Raw genomic sequence first — 6764 nt, 5'->3', positions numbered from 1 at the left:
TCCTCTAAAGTGAAAATGCTTGTTTGAATTGATTTAAGTTTGTTGATAATGTTATGTTTGTCGAGTGCATGCAAGGTTTTTTTTATACTTTAAAGGGTTTAATTAATTCTTTGTTAAATCTAGGTCAAATGTGGTGGGTCATATCAGGAAGGAACCAGATCTGCCAAAGGCGAGGTGGAGCAGGTCAATCAATAGCTTCCTGTCAAGGATTGCTATTACTACCAAGTACATGTCAAAAGCAGGTTTAAAGTGTTTTTACACCCTCAATTAAGATTGGATCGACGGCCCAGTTTATATTGCTTTTTTCAAGCCCGCACAGACATGCTGACCCTGCTGATGGGTTGGAACAGGAAGCTGCAGAACATGGGTCATACTTTAGCACAAAGATACCAGAAGATATAATCCTCTATGTATAATTGATATTGATTCTGGTAGGCATGACACTAGTTAGCTGCCTAATGTATAATGTCAATGTATCTGCCTGAAGAATTCCATTGATTTAAATAAATCTCAACTTTGAAAATGATGACTGATCAATACTCAAACACTTGTCTTAAGGACAGTATGCAAACAAACTATGTATAGATTAAATTCATGTTTAAGTAATTTTACAGTACGTATAAACCAAATTATTTTTCCATATTCTAATGTCCTTTCCTCAGATTGTTTACATTTCTGGTGGCCCACTGTATGGTATGCACATATTATAGAATGTGTCTTGAAATTTTAACCCTCAACGCCCCTCCTTTGTATCTGATCCTCAGACACAAGGATCTACATGAATAGGGCAGCCTTCAAGCCCTGAATACCCAGTTGGCTGTAGAAGATCTACAAAAACTGGGTCTTAGATGTTCAGTGGGCTAAAGGTAAAATATTAATCCTGTTAAATTATGAATGCTGTCAATTGTATCTTCCTGTGCACTGTTGTCATTGGCTATTACATTTGTCTTGGTAGAATCAACTGAAGACATTGATGGCCCTCTACAGGACTTACAGAGGAAAATAGAGGGGCTTACTGTTGGCATCAAACATTGGACTGTAATATTGACTCAGGGAGACAAGCAGGTGCAGGTAGTTTAATAATAATGATGACAACCGTAGAATGCTACAAAACAAGCTAACCATCTGACAAGGAAACATAACCAATACTGCCTGAGCAGTAATGCTAGGGAGTGCTAGATAAAGGGGGAGTAATCTCATGATGGGGCGCAGGTGTGGGTAATGAGGGATGCCAGGTGTACGTAATGATGGATTGCTAGGACCGGTGGTTAGTACCGGGAGTAGACGTGACATGGACACAGCATCTCTACCATCAGATAGGGGAAATTAGTATTTGTTCCGATATGAACACGTTTTAGTGGCTTCTGGGTTAAAATAGTATAGTCCCAGAATTGCAAACTACACCACTCAAGCAAACAAAAATACTAATTGATTCCAGGTCTCGCCTTGAAAGTTTTTAAGAAACTGTTTGTGGGGAGTATAAAAGGGGTCATTCCAATTTACCAGAGTACATGCCTTACACTGAGTGTACAAAACTTTAGGAACACCTGCTCTTCCCATGACATAGACTAACCAAGTGAAAGCTATGATCCCTTATTCATGTCACTTGTTAAATCCACTTCAATCAGTGTAGATGAAGGGAGGAGACAGGTTAAAGAAGGACTTTTAAGCCTTGGGACAATTGAGATATGGAATGTGTATGTGCGCCATTCAGAGGGTGAATGGGCAAAACAAACTATTTAACTGCCTTTGATCTGGGTATTGTAGTAGGTGCCAGGCACAATGGTTTGAGTGTGTCAAGAAATGCAATGCTGCTGGGTTTTTCACACTCAACAGTTTCCTGTATGTATCAAGAATGGTCCTCCACCCAAAGGACATCCAGCCAACTTGACACAACTGTGGGAAGCATTGAAGTCAACATGGGCCAGCATCCCTATGGAACACTTTCGACACCTTGTAGAGTCCATGCCCTGACGAATTGAGTCTGTTCAGAGGGCAAAAGGGGTGCAACTCAATATAAGGTATTCCTAATGAGTTGTCCACTCAGTATTTGAGATTAAAGCTGGTGTTAGTTTCTTTTTTTTGCATATAATGTATATGGGGTGGTAGGTAGCCTAGTGGTTAGAGCTTTAGGCCAGTAACTGAAAGGTTGCTAGATTGAATCCCCGAGCTGACAAGGTAAAAATCTGTTGTTCTGCCCCTGAACAAAGCAGTGTTCCTAAGCCGTCATTGTAAATAAGAATTTGTTCTTAACTGACTTACCTAGTTAAATTTTAAAAACTATATATATATATATATATATATATATACCATGTTTTTTTTCTTTGTCTTAAACAAGATGCAAAATAAAATGCGGCTAAATATTTGGGAGGAGAAGACGTTAGCTGTGGCTGTTCAGGAGTACAATGTCCTGTGTGCAGAACCGTCTCTGAGAATTGGTTCAGTCAATGGCCTTTTCCAGAATGAAACATCTGCTTCCCATTGGCAAGTTCATGCATGTGTTACATTTTCCATTTAACTGAAGATGTGTTTTCTCAGTTTTATCTTTAGCAGTTCTCACCAACATGTTTCACTGTCAATATGTTTACTAGATCCCATGTTAAGCCTGACCCAATTATGAACTACTTTAAGTGAAAGTCAGTAGGCTCCCTGCATTTGGTTACACAAATAGTCTGCTCTATTATTTGAATTCATTTTTGCTACAGGCCCACTCATTTTAGGGAGTGTCTTTAATACTAATGAATTGTTTAATGAAATACAGAATCTGTTGATTTTCTTACAACGGGGAAGGCGTTAGACGACTCCAGGAGGAAGAGTTGTGCTGTGAAATGCAACAACACTGGAGGGCCTTGAGAAGTCGAGCAGTGATAACTGCTTTTCAAATAGGTCAGAGAAATCTATAATCCATACATGAAATCAGAGGTGGCACAACAGGTTCAAAAGTTGTGTGGCAGAATTTGTACATGTCTTTTCTGGGACCTGACGTTTTTCCTGATCTCATGGCCTTGTAAGATAAAACTCGGGGTCCTATTCGTAGGCTATGACAAAAGGTTATTATTATTATAGATAAGCTTCCCACTTTCATCTGTGCTATGACTATAGGGCTGGGGAAACACTCCTGGCCTACGGTGGAGCAAACCCTTTCAAACTACCACAAACCTTGTTATTATTCATTCTGAATCTGATATCAAAAGAGCCAAAGACAACTACTTCAATGGACAACATACTCTGTAGTTTAGTGAACTACTATAGCAGGGCTGAGCGTTATGCAAAGAATGGTTACGATTTCTTTAAATATTGATTTCACTCTATTCACACACAATGTTAATCATAGACAGGCTTCTCCACTCTTCATATGAGTGAAGTATTTTTTAATAATAATATATATATATATAAATATATATATATACACACTACCATTCAAAAGTTTGGGGTCACTTAGAAATGTCCTTGTTTTTGAAAGAAAAGCAAAAAATGTTGTCCCTTAAAATAACATAAAATTGATCAGAAATACAATGTAGACATTGTTAATGTTGTAAATGACTATTGTAGCTCGAAACGGCTGATTTTTAAAGATTTTTTAAAAATGGAATATCTACATAGACGTACAGAGGCCCATTACCAGCAACCATCACTCCTGTGTTCCAATGGCACATTGTGTTAGCTAATCCAAGTTTATAATTTTAAAGGCTAATTGATCATTAGAAAACCCTTTTACAATTATGTTAGCACAGTTGAAATCTGATGTTCTGATTAAAGAAGCAATCAAACTGGCCTTCTTTAGACTAGTTGAGTATCTGGAGCATCAGCATTTGTGGGTTCGATTACAGGCTCAAAATGGCCAGAAACAAAGAACTTTCTTCTGAAACTCGACAGTCTATTCTTGTTCTGTGAAGTTAAGGCTCTTCCATGTGATAAATTGCCAAGAAACTGAAGATCTCGTACAACGCTCTGTACTACTCCCTTCACAGAACATCGCAAACTGTCTCCAACCAGAGTAGAAAGAGGAGTGGGAGGCCCCAGTGCACAACTGAGCAAGAGGACAAGTACATTAGAGTGTCTAGTTTGAGAAACAGATGCCTCACAAGTCCTCAACTGGCAGCTTCATTAAATAGTATCCGCAAAACACCAGTCTCAATGTCAACAGTGAAGAGGCGACTCCGGGATGCTGGCCTTCTAGGCAGAGTTGCAAAGAAAAGCCATATCTCAGACTGGCCAATAAAAAGAAAAGATTAAGATGGGCAAAAGAACACAGACACTGGACAGAGGAACTCTGCCTAGAATGCCAACATCACAGAGCCTCTTCACTGTTGACGTTGAGACTGGTGTTTTGCGGGTTTGTTTCACTTTAAAACCATTGGTTTTTGTTTGACATACACTTTTTAAAGTGAAAAATCTGTCAGCATCACTCTGTTAGTGTGGAATTGCCCTACAGTTCGGCTCAGTCCCACATCCTGTGTTCTCATTTGGCTAAATTGTCCTTAGTTGCCTCTTTTGATACAACCACAGCAGTCTTTAAATGGACTGTTACTTTGAATGCAACATTAAGATGTTAAAACGTTTAAACTCCAAAGTGAACTCTGACATTTCTCGCACTGCAGTTGTTCTCAGGAGACTGGTCAGTGTGTGTAGAGAGAACATGTTTGACTAGGTGGAGTCAGGCTTCTACGCCATGGACCACTACACCAATGAGACAGAGGATGCCAAATTTGGACCAGTGAGTCACCAACTAATTTTATGACTTACACAACTTAGCACATACAGTATGTATTCCTCCACCTTCCTCAAACTCCAGTGCCCTACTTTTGTTTACCTTTTTACCAATGTGTATGGATTGTGCAATGATTTTAAGTTGGGACTTTGACTAAATACTAAATGTATTTCTATCTCCTGTATTGTTCTGCCCTCTTTTTTTAAGATGTTGAAAATCTTCCCTGGTTCTGAGGGAGGTGACGTGGCCACAAACAGTTCCTGGGACACCTCTGGAGAACAGCCAGAGGGTGGTCAAGGCATCTGATGCAACTTCATCTTTAGTGTGTCAGCTCTGGCGCACCTGGGAGCTAAAGATATGGCACTGCACTCTTAAGTCATGTATGATTAAACATACTTGTATGCTCATTTATGTGTTTCTTTTTTTTAAATTTTACCCCCTTTTTCTCCCCAATTTCATGGTATCCAATTGTTAGTAGTTACTATCTTGTTTCATCGCTACAACTCCTGTATGGGCTGTACGGGAGAGACGAAGGTTGAAAGCCATGCGTCCTCCGAAACACAACCCAACCAAGCCACATTGCTTCTTAACACAGCGCGCATCCAACCCAGAAGCCAGCCGCACCAATGTGTCAGAGGAAACACTGTGCACCTGGCGACCTGGTTAGAGTGCACTGCACCCGGCCCGCCACAGGAGTCACTAGTGCGCGATGAGACAAGGATATCCCTACCGGCCAAACCCTCCCTAACCCGGACGACGCTAGGCCAATTGTGCGTCGCCCCACGGACCTCCCGGTCGCGGCCGGCTGCGAACCCAGAGTCTCTGGTGGCACAGCTAGCACTGCGATGCAGTGACCTAGACCACTGCGCCACCCGGGAGGCCCGTCATTTATGTGTTTCTTAAAGTGGCAATCAGGAGTTGAAACAACAAAGCATACTCCCCGCCCCTGTTTCAGTAAAAACCTGAGGGATGGGGCTGGAGAAATTTAACCACTCAAATTCATAGACAGAGCTAAGGATGCAGGACTGACCACAGCACCTACTAAAACTCCATAGGATGAGACAACCCAAGGTTCCTCGCCTCAGACCTTGTCCAATGGGTTTTGAGAAGGATGCAAGTAGAGCGGAAGCGAGGAGCTGAACAGAGATTAATTGGGACAGAGCTCATGTCATTGTTTTTCGGTGGAAACTTAAATTGAATGATACATTTATCACTTATCTTTGCTCTGGCTTGCTGATAATATCTGATCTGATGAGACTTCCTTTGTGATTTATAATGTAGCTTAGTGTACAGTGTATGTGGATCTGTGGAAATTCTGCATACATTTTTTGTTTGTGCTAATTGTCTGTAAATTCTGTTCGTGACAGCACCATTTCACAGAGTCAAATTCCTGTACATGCAAATGTATTTGGTGAAGAAAGCTGATTTTGACATGTTAACCTGAGTTTCGCTGGTTTATCATGTCAGTTTACATTCTATTATTTTGTACTGGAACTCTAGCAGGTAGCAGATTCTCTCTTTCGTGTCGTCACATAATAAAAATTCCCTGTGTGTGTGTGTGTGTCCGTCCTTGGGATTAATACCCTAAATATTGCTTCCTGCCTGCAATTATTGGACTCTTTTTGGTGTTTGCTAAAGCTGACTGTCTGCTTTTCGTTTTACAGAGAAACGTTCCTGGCTAACAACTAATTACCTAGCTAACTTTAGCAAGTAGATTCCACTCAACTCAAGGTATAGTTTACCTATTCAAATTTCCCAAATTATTTGGTTATTAAGCTGCTGGGTTTCCCAAGTCGTTCGGCGCTTTCTTACTCAAGCCGGCTAGCTTGCTAAACAGCAACTCTGCAATGCATCACAAACAGAAGGCTCGTAATAGCCAATCACAACACTGGACTGGGCAATGACATGAATGTATTCGTTGGTCCATCACTCCGGTGAAAGTGACTAATCTAAGGTTTTTATACAAGCACCCGCCTTTAAGCCCCCCATCAGCCTGAAATCCAAACCATAAGGTTCCAAGACTTCAGAGAGAACAAATTGAGAAATTGAGAGC

This window comes from Salvelinus namaycush, chromosome 3 (assembly GCF_016432855.1).
Source record: "Salvelinus namaycush isolate Seneca chromosome 3, SaNama_1.0, whole genome shotgun sequence".
Lineage (NCBI taxonomy): Eukaryota > Metazoa > Chordata > Actinopteri > Salmoniformes > Salmonidae > Salvelinus > Salvelinus namaycush.
Note: the sequence above shows the minus strand (reverse complement) of the source record.